Source organism: Desmodus rotundus, chromosome 2, assembly GCF_022682495.2.
Source record: "Desmodus rotundus isolate HL8 chromosome 2, HLdesRot8A.1, whole genome shotgun sequence".
Lineage (NCBI taxonomy): Eukaryota > Metazoa > Chordata > Mammalia > Chiroptera > Phyllostomidae > Desmodus > Desmodus rotundus.
The window spans coordinates 138,185,302-138,200,582 of NC_071388.1; positions in this window are offsets into that span (position 1 = coordinate 138,185,302).

The following is a 15,281-nucleotide window of genomic DNA, read 5'->3' on the forward strand; positions in this document are numbered from 1 at the left end:
CCTACACAAATTCAATTCTTAATAAATCAACAAGAAATAAATTCCTTTCATCAATCATTCTTTCTTGTAGATTTAAGGTTATCTTACTACCTTGTATTTTTATTGACTGCTATATTGATTTTTTTTTGATGAATCAGGGCTGGGGGTTCAACTGAAGATACATGTCAATCGGGCCTGATTCACATGTTGTGCTTGAAGAAGCTCTTCATAGTTATACGTCCTTCCTTTGCCTGACCAGAGCTCATATCAGTCCTGTGGTGAGGGTATTCTACCATCTAGGATTTTTTAATTTATTTTTTTAAATTGTTGTTCTGTTATCATTGTCCCAAACTTCCCTCGTTGCTCTCCCCAGCCCTGCCCACCCCTCACTCCCACAGTCAATCCCCACTTTGTTGTCCATGTCCAGGGGTCATTTATACCTGTTCCTTGACTAGACCTTCCCCCTTCTTTCCTCCCCTAACCCCCTCCACCTGCTCTGGTCACTGTCAGTCTGTTCCTTGTTTCCAAGTCTCTGGTTCTATTTTGCTTATTTGTTTGTTTTTGTTCATTAGGAACAGAGACTTTTCCAAGGAGGACATACAGAGAGCTCATAGGCATATGAAAGGATGCTCATCATCACTAGCCATCAGAGAGATGCAAAATAAAGCCACGATGAGATACTATTTCACATCGGTCAGAATGGTTGTCATTAACAAATCAACAACCAACAAGTGCTGGCAAGGATGTGGAGAAAAAGGAACACTAGTACACTGTTGGTGGGAATGCAGACTGGTGCAGCCACTGTGGAAAACAGTATGGAATTTCCTCAGAAATCTAAAAATGGAACTGTCCTTTGACCCAGCAATTCCACTGCTGGGATTATACCCTAAGAACCCTGAAATGCCAATCCAAAAGAACCTATGCACCCCAATGTTCATAGCAGCAAAATTTACAATAGCCAAGTACTGGAAGCAACCTAAGTGCCCATCAGCAAATGAGTGGATCAAAAAACTATGGTACAGCTACACAGTGGAATACTATGCAGCAGAAAGAAAGAAGGACTCCTACCTTTAGTGACAGCATGGATGGAACTGGAGAGTATTGTGCTAAGCGAGAAAGCCAGGTGGTGAAAGTCAAATACCATGTGATCTTACCAGCTGAGATTTTTAATGAAAGATGTTCCCAAGCCATAAGAAGCAGCTGACACTCACCACAGCAGCTGGATTCCATCTCCAAGGAGACTTATAGAAGAATCATTGCATGCATGGCATTGCTTTGCAAGAATCTGATTAGATACAGGGTGGTAACCAAAAAATGTGAACAGGGACGGCTTCAGAAAGTGAAATTTACTATTCTATTATCAGTTCCACATACTTTCTGGATTTTGTGAGTAGAAAGTCACTGTTTCTCTAATTTCTACAGAGGAAATAGTATATTATTTTACATTATTTACCTGGAAGTGAAATTATAGAAGGAGAAAAGTTAAACAGAGGTGTAAAAGCTAAAGCCAAGCTTATTTCCCCACTATTATCCACAGAAAGGGGGCAGAGGAGGACAGGCCACACACAAGTGGAGTGCTGCATGTTTGATAACAAGGGTGTCAAACACATTTTCACCGGGGGCCACATCAGCCTCGCGGTTGCCTTCAAAGGGCCAAAGGTAATTTTAGGAGTGTATAGATGTAACTACTCCTTAACTAGGAGCAAGGAGCTTGGCACTGCTGCCAGGTAGAAACAAGGTGGAGGGCTGGATTGTGTTTGCCACCTGTGCTTTATAAGAAAGAGTGTAGGTCAAAAAGGAGCCAGAGGAAAACTAAGACCTTGTAAGCAGAAAAATGTAACATGTCTACTGAATTTCAAGAGGAACCAAGGCTTCCACAGTGCTTCTTGAAACAGAGCCCAAAGAATCACACCATTTTAGAAGATCAAGGGAACACAAGGGCATGGAGAGTGAACTAAGGCCACTACAGGGCCCAGGCAGTCATTGCTATTTGAGAACGCAGGCCCCATGCTGCAACATCTTCCAATTTGCTAAGAGACACCAGGAATCTTATGTACAATTTTCTGACTTTTAAAACAACATGTGGCTCAAACAAAACACCAGTGCATATTAGATTTAAATCATGAGCCAGGAGTTTGCAAACCTCACATTTCACAAAATAAGGGCACTGAGGCTCAAGAAGTTTACATTCAAAGGCCAATAACTGCTTGTGGGCAAATCCAGGCCTGGAATCCAGGTCTCTGTGTTCACTTTACACCCTTCAGTATACAAGTAACTGGCTTATTCTATGTTAACAATATAAATACTATGAAAGGGTAAAAAAAAAAAACCCCACAGGTGGTTAAGGAACCTCCCATATTAGCTAACCGAATTGCAATTACACTATTGAAAAAAAAAAAATCTAAGTCTTCCCAACACACAAATGCTCTGCCATGAGAAGTGAGATGCTTACTGATGTGCAGCCACAGATCTTCTGAGAGATGCTCAGGGAGACACAGAACACTTCTCAGATTAGAATCTGACTTAAGGAGTGCAAACCATCTTCTTCTAGGATTATGACACTTTCTCAAAATGACAAGTGTGTTGACACAAGGCAATAAACACAACTGGCCAGTATTTTCTAAGAAGTTTTACTCGTTAATGCCTTGAAATAACAAACACTATTTTAAAACCTTCAGAAATAACTTGTACTGCAGTATTTACTTGTTCCTGTTGAGAACTGAGAATAAAAATAGCCACTTATAGAGACTTGCATAAGAATAATGAGCTACAATTTTCAATAAAAGCACAACCAATTCTCTAAGGTCAGAGGTGAAATCCACAAAACTTTCACAAAACAAGATAATGCAAACTAAGGAGGACATTTCATTGCTGCAAGGAAAAGAAATGCAGTGGTCTATGAAACAATGTTACTGCAGTGTAGTGGCTTGCATCTTGCAAGAGCGTGACATGCATGATGTGGGCATAATGCTGTAAAGTTGGGAACTGGTATTTAACAAGTTTGCCTTAAAGGAACCTTCAGCCATTGGTTCTAACATTAGAATTTTAGTAGCTAACACTACAAATACTACAAGTACAAATTAAAAATTTTATTTTTAAATGCATATATTCCTATGCAAAAATTAATGTGATATGTATAATGCATAGACATTTAATATATTTTGTAATAATGTTGACAATCAAAGCATGATTTGGCACATTCACTCGCAAATTTTTTTGAATCTATTTTGTTTACAACTATACAATCAACAAGGAAAGATAGTCCAAAGAAATCCCTTTACAGAAAGGTTGACTTGATGTCTTCTAGAATGTTACAATACAGTTGCTTGCTTTCTGACACTGCACGGTCTCAGAAGGCTGTGAGAGTATAAAATAAATTATACTTACCATAGACCATACAATCAAATGTCCTCTTAGGTTATCAAAAGAAATCAGATTAGAACAGCAGCACTTTGTAAATAGCTGATCACGTGATCAGACATTAAGTCAGGAGGTCATTCTGTAAGGACATTGGAGCTTTAAAAAGATCTAGGAAGACAGGAAAATGAACCAATAACTAAATACTACCATGATCTCATGCTTCATTTTGGGAAACAGTGTAGTGGCAATAAAGAGAATTTTAGGACTATTTTAGATACAAGTATGCAAGGATGGTGAGCTTGCTGTCTGCAAAGGAGCTAACTGCTCCCTTACGAATGTCAGAACCGACTTCAGAAGGATCTGGGCCAATATAACATCATCTCAAAAAATAACAGGTATTATTATAGATCATACTGCAAATGGTATTTTGAATCATACCATCCATACCAAATTAACTTTCCAAAAGGTAAATCGTGTAATTCCATAACTGCAGTGGTGTATATCTAACCAGGGTCTTAAGACCAAACATTCTCGTAGGCAACAAACATTTGCTCACTGTTTTATGATTATATTCCCCACAGTTAGAAACACTTTTGCTCTCCCAAACATGCCTCACTTCACTAATGACCATGCACTTTTCATCCTTGCATTACAACATTTGTCCCCTTTCAGGGTTCAGAATTTATTCATCTTTCTAATTTTCACTGCCTAACAGGGCTCTGTACACAGTTAGTAAATGCTAGGTGCACGTCTGCTGCTTGATTGTTACCAAGTCCCCCTTTGACAGATTCCTTCAATCAATAAATCTAATCTGATTCAGATAAACCAAATTTTAACATTGCAATATAAAATTTGTACTATTTGCTTCATGCTGTTTCTATGATACATTTCTACCAATTAAGGGGTTTTTTTAACCAAGTTTTCAGCATTTCATGAAACACATTCTCTCCCTTGGCATTCCTAGATTTAGTGTTGCAATCAAGGGGAAAAATATCAATTCCTAATACTGTTTAAAAAAGCAATATGGTCCTTAAATCTCTTCCCTACATAAAATGATATGTAAGAGTTCCATCTTCTCATGGAGAACTTACAAAGACTGCAGTACCCACCCACTGTGTCATGAAACTTAATCCCTCGCGTCTGGCCAAGTTTAAATTGGAGCACGTCCACTGTGCTCTCGAAATCCAGCAAGATGCAAGCCGGAGTTCTGGGACTATTTATCTTACTGCTCTCTGTTAATGGGGGTCCCTTCCACCCTTTATTCTGACAAATTCTGTTTGGCATGGTCCTCAAGCCACTGCTGCTTTCGGGTTTTCAGTTAACAGCTTCAGCTGACAGTGTCAAATTCTGGCTGTGTTAGGGCAAAGAATCATACCTGTACTGACTACCTACTTTGTACAAATTCACAGCAACAGGGAGAGACCAGACTTGGAAGGTAGAACACCTGGTTTTTGGTCATTATTTTTAATCAGAAAGAGTAACCCTTTAAACTTAATTCTTCATGAGTAAAATAGTTGAGTTAAAATGTTGCATAAGGTGTCTTCCAGAGATGAACATCTAAATGTCTTAGAATAATAATTTTCTCATTTATTAAATGGGGACATTGCAAAAATTAAACTAGATAATACACATTTTAGTTAAGGGACTTTATCTCTTTTTTCACTTCTCTAGCCCAAGTGACCAGAATAGTACCTACCACTTTGAAGGCACCCGATAAATATTTGTTGAGTGAATTAGTGGATGCTTTGAGCAAGAGCAGCATAAATGTGATTCCTCCTTAACAATTGGCTACACAGGTGTAAACCAAGGAGATGATCCAATAGTTCTGCCTGTCTACCGAGCCGTACCAGCCAAACAGCTGTCCACACTTTACTTCTTGCCTACTTATCTCTGGTGCAATTCAATATCCTGCCTGTTTTGGAAAGGTCCTACGGTTTTTGCTCCAAATATTTTAACTCCCTAGGCAGCAGAGTTAGGACTGTTAGATACATCTGGATCACCCCATTTTCAGCATTGTGCACCCACTTTTTCAATGATGCTGCCAACTACTGAAAATGACATTGGCAACTGAAGATCAAACACGCATGAGTTCAAAGTTTACCAGAGCTGTGCCATCTCTCACCACACTTTTGGCATGAGGAACACTTTGATTAAAAGTTCTGGATTGAGGCAGATCTAATTTCAAACTGTCCTAGAGTCAGAGAACATTCCAGGTTACGTGCACCAGTTTTTGTTTCAACATCTGTATCTTCTACCCACCCCGTTCTACAGTTCTTGTTTTTAAAATTTGGGACACGATCTCCCAAAGCTTTTCCCCAAAAACTTTCTTCAGACGTATTCTTCAGAGGTGTTCTGGGGGAAAAAGAGTTTTGGGAGAAAATAATTTGAGCAAAATATTGCATACACTATTAAAATCACCATGTTAAAAGCTCTGATGAGTCATGTAAAGAAGAAGCCATCTTGGGGTTTTTTTTTTTAACATTTCTCCAATTTTTTCCACCAGGAAATGTTTCCCTTTTCCAGTAAAACTTATAAACACCCCTGGAATAAAGAAAATACTTTTTGAGAAATGATCATAAATCTATTTTAATTTGGGACAAAGAAGGAAATAAAACAAAATTTATAGAAAAAATAAAGTTGAAATTAGTAGATAAAAACATTTCAATCTTAAAATTTAGCTGTGAATAAACTTCATAATTGAGGAGGCAGCTCTGGCTTTGATAGATGCTGGCATTGAACTATTAAAAGGGGCCGCACTTAGGTATGCTTTCCTCCAAGGGAAGAGTCTGTAACCTCAGCTATTACAGCCAAGTTTGGGGGTTGCGGAGGGGGAAGTATCTGATAACCTGGAACAGTAAACTGCCACAGAGAAAAGAGCTTCTGCCCAATAAGGGGAAACCTACTACTGTGCTTAGCGTGCTCCCTGGCAGGCAATGAGCGCTCAATAAATGTTAGCTGGTATCATTAGTGGCTATCTGATGGGAAGATGCAGTTGGAACTAAAGAATTGGAACAAAGGGTTCTGTAAACTAAAGACGTGGAGAATTACATAAGCTGCTCTCTGTGGGTTCAGCATCAGGTGCCTGGCCATCTACACCTTATTAACAGCTCTACAGCTAATGGTAATACAGCCAGAATGGAGGACCACTGCTCTATTCTCTTCCCTGGCAGTGTAGGTTAAGAAAGAGGGAGAAGAGAATAGAGATGAAAATAAACAGTCAGAATTCTGGCTCCTGCGGCAAACCCTTCACATGTCGTTTGGAAACTCCCTATGCAAGTTGGGGATTGGTTGCAGGCGACGAGTGATCAGAGGTAAAGATTGAAATTGACTATAAGTAACAGCAGTTTACAGAATACTATTGACCACGGTGACAGTGAACAGAGGAAAACAAGAAGCCTTTTACAAACCCCCAAAATACTTTCATAGTATAGAATTAGTCCTTGCAGCAAATCCTCTGTAACCAAATCCCTACAGACCAATTTCTTAACGCCATGACATGTAACACTATTTTTCAGAGCCCTTGGTTGCAATTCTCTAGTTCCACCTTTATCGTCCCATCAGATAGCCACTAATAATACCAGCTAACACTTACTGAATGCTCATTATCTGCCAGGCAGCATGCTAAGCTCAGTAAACACAGTAGTAACTCAGTTACTCTTCCCTGCCACCCAGTGTGGTGAGTCCTGTTACTCTCCTTATAGAGAGAGAAAAGAGACTTGAAGAGGTAAGGTAACTTACTCAAAGTTACACCATTGGGAGGCAAGTGATGGAGGCAGGGCCAAGCTGGCCCCTGGTTGCCAGAGTCCCTCCCATTCTTACTCACAACGTCAGCAACCCAGCTAGATAAAGTTTACCTACCGCACCACCTCTGAGGTATGTTCATGTTCTGGGTGAAGACCAGGCAGATCCTGTATCTTTCCTGGTGTGAAGAGATATTAGAGCTGGCAGATTCCCTTTATCCTCCTGCTATCCTGAGGCAAGATAATATTCCCTCTGTGGGTCAGATATCTGCAGGACTTACACAACCAGGTGAACCAACTTTCACTTTTTCTTGGATTTGTAAGCCAGTCCCTTACACAGTGTCGGATAAGGGGTGTATCTGAAAAACACTAGTTTCTCCATGGTGGATCCAGGTGTCCTTGTGACCTGTACCCTAGTTCTGTATCTGGTGGTGTCCTTATGTTACATTGACAGTCTGCTTTGGTGCTTCTGGTTTTAGGGTTCCCTCTGTTTTGAATGAGCCCCCTTCAACATTCACATTTTATCTGATTGAGATGAGTTTGCATTTATCCCATTGAGAAGGGAGTCCTCTGTCCGCAGACAGAAATCATGAATCTCAGTCCCAGAATATAAGGAATAGCGTATTCCTTTCCTCAATTACCTTTGGCCAGTTTATAGCAACAATTTTCAAGAACAGACTGTGAGTTTTATTTCAAGCAGGTAAAATACCATTTAATCAGTTCTGCTTACAACAGCAGTTCGCAGGTCTCCAAGGACAGGCCATAGTAAGAGTGCTCTGCTGATCTGGTTTCCACCAAAAAAAATCTATTAAAAGAAAATCTTTTAGAACAGATGTGTTGACAAATCCCTGTCCACAAAGCAGTCAAGCTATTTAACAAAAATGTTGGTTCAGTATTTGTTCTCTCTGTTAGAAGTATGTGTGTTTGCTGATTCTCAGCGGGGGGTGGGCTGGAGCGGGTGGGCTGGGGAGAACCAGGAAAGAAGCATTATTAGCAGAGCCAGGTGAGGATAAAAGAAAACATCAGTGAGGTAAAGCAAGAGGGAGTCTGGGAGAGAAAAAGACTGGGCAGGACGATCACAACCAAAGTTTCAGAGGCAGTTGCCAGAAAGCAAAAACCAGAAAATCATGATACTGACCATTCCAGGCAACGCTAATTTCAACAGTTCTTCCCCCAATGAAGCCATTTTAAGTCATCTTCCATTTCACACCTTCTCCTATAAACCCTCTCAGTGAAAAAAGGAAAAACAAAAACAAAAAAAAAAAAGAAAAGAAAACACCTGATTATCAAGCTAAAATCCCTAATTTTCATTAACTGCTCTCTCACTTGCCAGCATTATCCATCACTGAGTTCTGACAACTCTTCCTTTTAGTTGCTTAAATCTATCCCCTTCTCTCCATTACTGCCATAGCCTCTCATGCAGATTCTTCAATTCACACCCGACTGTTGGTCACACCCTCCTTCAACCCATTTCACTCTCTGCAGCCCAGAGGGCATTATCTAAAATGTAAAATTTATCATCTAATTGTATCTGCACATATTTTTCTACTCCTACCTTTCTTCCCCTCTTCCTGCCCCCTATGCCAACACGATGCTTAAATTTCTTAAATGACTCCCCTATAGCATTCCAAATAAACTTCAAACTTTTAGAACAGTAGACAAGACGTTCTAAGATTAGACTGCCTAGAGTTCCAGCTTTATCTTTTCTCCTGTCTCTTTTTCTAATCCCTAGCTATACTCCAGCCAGCATCCTCAACTCCTGAGTATTTCCTGCTCTACAGCATTACACATGCACAGCTCTCTACATGGATCACACCCCCACCACTCTTCCCACCAGATATAGAGCTAGAGCACAGATCAAGCTGATTCTCCTGACTGTCCCCTACCCTGAGCTCCCACAGGCCTTTGAGTTGTCTCTCTAGGTGCCTTTGTCATTGTCATATGGTCTTTTAATGCTCACCATACAATAACTAGTTAATAATCGCTTTTTGAATGAAAGAACCCATGCCCCCACTCAAACTTGCAGTGTTGAGAAGCTATTATCTGCAAAGAGCGCACACCAAAACAAGAGAAAAAAAGTAACCTTTCCATACCCTGCAGCACTACATTTTTTCTTTAACATAATTTGAATATAACAAAAGCATCTGAATAAGTCCATCTGGTTGATAAAAATGGAATTCTTACCTGCAAAATGAATAAAGGTTTAAAATAACTTTCTACACTATTTGAATTGTTCTCTCTGATGGAATCCTATCTGCAGTTTAATCACAGTGTTTATTGATGTTTCCATAAATGTATCCGTACTGAAGCACAGTTTATTTTCCGGACCACAGAGCTCTAATTTCAACCACCCCAGAGAACACCCATCATTTTTATCCAATCCTTTAACTTCATAGGAGGTCTTCCTTTCCCCTCAATGGGACAAATGAACCATTTCCCATCATTTAAGCTCACAGGTGCTGCTATAGTGAAAGTCCTTTGCACAGGAGAGAGCAATTCATTAGGCACTCAACAATATTACGCTAAGTGCCATGAGGAGCTATTAAGGACCTTGATAAAGACCCTGCCGTTGTGGTACCTCCATTTTCAGATGCGAATAGTCAGCAGCTTGGGGGAAATTGCTGTTTACACTCCTTATTCTTCCCAGCTATCCACCTCTTTTCCCCGTTTGCTTTTTCTTTCCCTTTTCTGCTTTCCTAGCCTCCCATCTAAACTTTCATTTTTTTCTTTTTGGGTTCCTTAAACCCTGCCCTTGGCCCTAGACCTGACAATGACAATTCCAATAACTCAAAACTCCCTGGCTAATACTACGCTCTTCTCTTGCACCTTTCCTCAACTTCTACTGTACCAGGCTCCATGGGGAGTCCCAGCATTTTCTACCCACTAGTGGGGATTCCTTCTGCAAATGACTAAACTTCTCTGCATTACAATTTCTATTGATTAAAGTCAAATCTGCACAATATTTTAGAGAGTGTTGCTGTATCAGATGAGATAATGAATATAAAAATATGCTAACACCATGAAGTGCTACACAAATCTTATCATTGTGATGATGTTTATGATCATTATTCAAATAAAAAGATAAGAAATAAGCATATGACTATCACATAGACAAAAATATCTCATTTGATCTTGATTTAAAGCTGCCTAAATGTACAGTCCCAAAGTCAATCTTACTTTTTAAGAATGTATGATAATGCGTAGTTAAGATTGGGGCCTAAAGGATGGGGGAAGGGGCAAATTCAGTGGCAAAATACAGGAATTTCCACACAATCCCATAGAGAAACATTGCTTACCCTGACTAGAGGGACTTCAGCAATAATGACATTAATAATAATAGGTAATATTTATTAAGTGATTTTTATGTACCAAGCACTCATTTAAGAGCATCATATGTCCTACAGCCAAGATTGCTCTACCCAGCAAAGATATCATTTAGAATTGAAGGGCAGATAAAGAGCTTTCCAAACAAGAAAAAACTAAAGGAGTTCATTATCACCAAACCATTATTATATGAAATGTTAAAGGGACTTATTTAAGAAAAAGAAGAAAATCAAAACTATGAACATTAAAATGGCAATAAATACATATCTATCAACAGTTGAATCTAAAAAACCAAACTAAGTAAACAAGAATAACAGAGACAGAAGCATGGATACAAAGAGAGTTTTGATGGTTGCCAGATTGGATGGGGATATGAAGGAATGGCTGAAGAGGTGAGGGGATTAAGAAGTACAAATAGGCAGTTACAGAATAGTCATGGGGATGTAAAGTACAGTATAGGGAATGGAGTAGCCAAAGAAATTATATGCATGACCCATGGGCATGAACATGGTGTGAGGATTGCCTGAGGGAGTGGGGGGGGTGCTGGTTAGAGGGGGACAAAGGGGGAAATATTGGAAAAACTGTAATAGCATAATCAATAAAATATAATTTTATAAAAAAGAGCTTCACATGTATTAACTCTCTATCCTGCTAACAACCCTGTGAGTTAGAAAGTGTTATTACCCTCATTTTACAGAAAGGGAAATTGAGGCACACAAGGTTATGTAAGTCAGTAATCTAAGTCGAGAGCCCACACTCTTAACCAATTCTCTCCACTGCCTTTTGCACCAGGGCTGTGCTTAAGCACATGGGTTACTGAGCCAAACCATCGAGGGTAGAAGCCACTGCACCACTTCCAATAATGCTTAAGTTAATGCAAGATAACAAATCCCTGGTACATGGTAGTCACACAGAAGAGTTTAACTAGCAACACACTGACTCAATTTGCTTTCTCCGCTTCTCAAGCAATGAACTGGCTATATTGATTGTCCCAAAGCAAAACAGTTATTGAAAGCAATATATTTCATATAGGATGCCTAGTGGAAACCCACACAAATGCATAGTAGGATCATTAAATGTGTGAGGCCCAGTCCCTCCCAGGCTTGAGAGTGAAATGGAACAACAAGAAACTAGAAGCATTCACTTTGTCATTTGCTCAGTGTTGATTTGTTTATGATAACCATTCTGACCAGTGTGAAATGGTATCTCATTGCGGTTTTAATTTGCATCTCTGATGGCTACTGATGCCAACCATCCTTTCATATGTCTCTGGGCCCTCTGTATGTCTCCTTGGAGAAGTGTCTGATCAGGTCCTTTGCCCATTTTTTAATTGGATTGTTTCTCTTCCTGGTGTGGAGTCATGTGGGCTCTGTATATTTTGGAGATCAAACCCTTGTCCAAGGTATTATTGGCAAATATGTTTTCCCATACTGTTGGTTTCCTTTTCATTTTGCTGATGTTTTCTTTAGCCATGCAGAAGTTTTTTAGTTTGATGTGGTCCCATTTGTTTATTCTTTCCTTTATATCCCTTGCTCTAGGGGACATATCGATGAAGATATTGCTGCGTGGGGTATCTGTAATTTTCCTGCCAATGTTTTCCTGTAGGACTTTTATGGTGTCATGACATCTAAAACTCATTTTGCAAAAGGACCAGAAATTTAGCAATCTGTTCAGGTGGAAGGAAAAATCTTCTGCAGCCTCTGCTTTACCTGATCAGAGTTAGCCTTAGCTAGTTCTCTTTCACAGATTCTGTGTCAGTATTTCCCCTCCAGTCCCTCCTATCATAGAAAAAAACATAATCAATTATTTCATAATACAGTGTGAGTTAGTATATCACTCCTTTCTGAAATTTGAAATTTAGAAGAGTCACTGTAGGAGGGAAGAGCTTAACAGAAAACAATGAATCATTACTGGTTTTGTTTCAAATACACATAGTAGGACTGTGTCTTTGAGCAGGGAAACCTCCCAGCTTCCTGTCAAATCCATAGACATCTATTTACAGTACCAAAATCGAAACACTTCAAGCTTTTTGGCATTTTAAAAACCAAAGCAAGATAAACTTTCATTAATGGAAAGTAACAGAGAATGGGATTATCTATTCAATATACCAAAAAAGCTATGAAATAAAGGGGACCTTTAGATTTTTTCTGTTTTAATGTCATATAAACTAGAGTATACATTCTTTTCCAGTGAAATATATGCTTTAAAAAGTATTGCAGGTAAGTCTGACCAGGAAACGTAGCATCAGATATGTCATTTTTTAGATCTAAGAAAGTGTAGACAAGCACATTTGTCACACAGGAAAGGCACTGGATCATTAAATAATACACACTTACCAAGCAAGTTAAAGGGTCATCATATATGTGGGGCGGCTCTGTGTCTGCACGCACGTAATGTATGTGTGTGTGTCCCCAGGAAAAATGCCTCCAACTAAGCTTTAGAGACATGATAAAATATTTGGAATTTTCATCAATTTTTCTTAAAAACTACTCAACCCCAGATGATATTTATAAAAATTGCCCATGTGTATTGGTAATATAATAATTTTTTAAATCCAGAATTTAGAACAATTGCATTACGTAATGACTTGACAACTCATCATTTGAAATATTATCTTTAATAGCAGAATGACAGTGTGTGTGTATTTTTGGACATAGCACAATACTATATAGCACAGGTGGCAAACACAAAGCCCTCCACCTTGTTTTATCCAGCCCGGCACCTTGCTGCTACCCAGCAGCAACGCTGAGCTCTCACTTAACTGCTAAGGAGTAGTTACATTTACACAGTCCTAAAATTACATTTGGCCCTTTGAAGGCAACCTCGAGGCTGATGTGGCCCCAGGTGAAAATGAGTTTGACACCCCTGCTATACAGTATTTCAGTCTACCCTCCATATATAAGAATTACTTTTTAAATTGTAGTAAAAATATATAGCATAAAATTTACCATTATAACCATTGTAAGTATACAGTTCAGTATTGTTAAGTATATTCACATTGTTGTGCAACAGACCTCCGGAATTTTCACCATGTAAAACTGAAATTCTACACCCATTAAACAGCAACTTCCCTTTCTCCCCTCCCTTCAGCCATGGCAACCACCATTCTCTTTCTGTTTCTATCAACTTGACAACTCTAGATACCTCATATAAGTGGGATCATACGGAATTGGGGGACTGGCTTACTTCACTTAAAATAATATCCTTAAGGTTCATCCGTGTTGTAGCATGTGTTAGAATTTCCTCCCATTTAATGGCTGAATAATATTCCATTGCAAGTTTCTAGCACATGTTGCTTATCTACCCCCCATCAGAGAACCCTCGTGCTGCTTTTACATTTTAGCTACTGTGAATGATGCTGTCATGAACACAGGTGGACAAATATCCCTGTGAGACCCTGTTTTCAATTCTTCTGGGTGTGTACCCAGAAGTGGAATTGCTGAATCATATGGCACTTCTATTTTTAATTGTTTTGAGGAAACGCCACAGTGTTTTCCACAGTGCTGCATCATTTTACATGTCCCCCAACAGCGCACACTGGTTTCTGGTTTGTCCATATCTTTACCAACCATTCTTATTTTTCTGGATTTTTTTAGTAGTAGTATCCATTCTTATGAATGTGAGAAAGAATGGTTCTTTAAACATATATTTCTAAAGTCAAGGTCAAAGGTTAGTTATTGGTTGAACTCAGTGCTGTTTTTTTTTATTAAAGAATATATTTGGAACTGGACATACTTGGATTCATATTGCAACTCCATCATGTTCTAATTTATTCTCCAATGATATGGGAATATTCACACTTTTCTTAAAATATTATTGTAAAGACTAAATAAACTGATATAAATAAAGTACTTAACACAGTGCGTACAATACTGAAAGTGCTCAAAAATGGTAATTGGTGCTGATATTGGAACTGATGTTGGAATAAGAAGACTTAATATATCTACTCATAAGAAAATTACCATTTCATTGGGAGGAGACTGACATGGGTAGTTCAATGAAAAGGGTGAGCTCTGGGGCATCCAGAAGTTGGTGTAGGGGTTCAGCAAAGGCAGAAGTCAACTTACAGAGTTCAAAGCACTTAACGCCCATGGCACTTGTGAAATGGAGATAAAAATATTCATCTCCGTGAAGAGTTCCCTCCAAAATTACCTTCAGGTTTTTTATTGAGAAGGTCCGAGCTGACTTTCTCATTTCTGTAGTCCAATACATGGAGTTGAATATGGGGTCAGTGGGAGGCTGACTAGAAAGCCAAACCAGAAGAGGCTAGACTTGTAGGTGCAGACATGGCAGGAAGGAAGAAAGCCTGGGATGATGGGCAAATTTTAAGGCATCAGGCAGCAGGCCATAAGCAGAGGTCTGTGAAAAGAGGTTGTTAAGGCTGCTACCTCATATCAAGTATTCAGCCACAGAGACTGGGAGACCAAAGGCAGGACTCTGGAGACATGGAAAAGTGTCTCAAGTAAGATACATCCTAGACAGTATCAGCTATATCAGGCAAATTATCAAAATAAGCCTAAGAAGACAAAAATTTGGTTACTGAAATTGGGTATTGCAGGAAAACAAGAGCCTATTAGCACTACCACAGAAGGTAAAAGGTGAGCCAGCAAGCAGGGACTTTGAGCCCCTGGGCCAATCATCTAAAAAAAATGCCCCTAATAAAACACAGGCACAAGTGAACAATTTGTGGCTAATGAACCATTATCCTCTCTAGTATGACGCCTGTCACCTTCCACCATAGTCGGGTCATTTATTCTTCATTCTACCAAAATTAATTGAACACCTCTGTATACTGGCCCTATTCTGAGTACTGTGGATACAGAGATGAATATGCCACAGGGCTGAGTGGCCCTCAAAATGCTCCCACTCTAACAGATA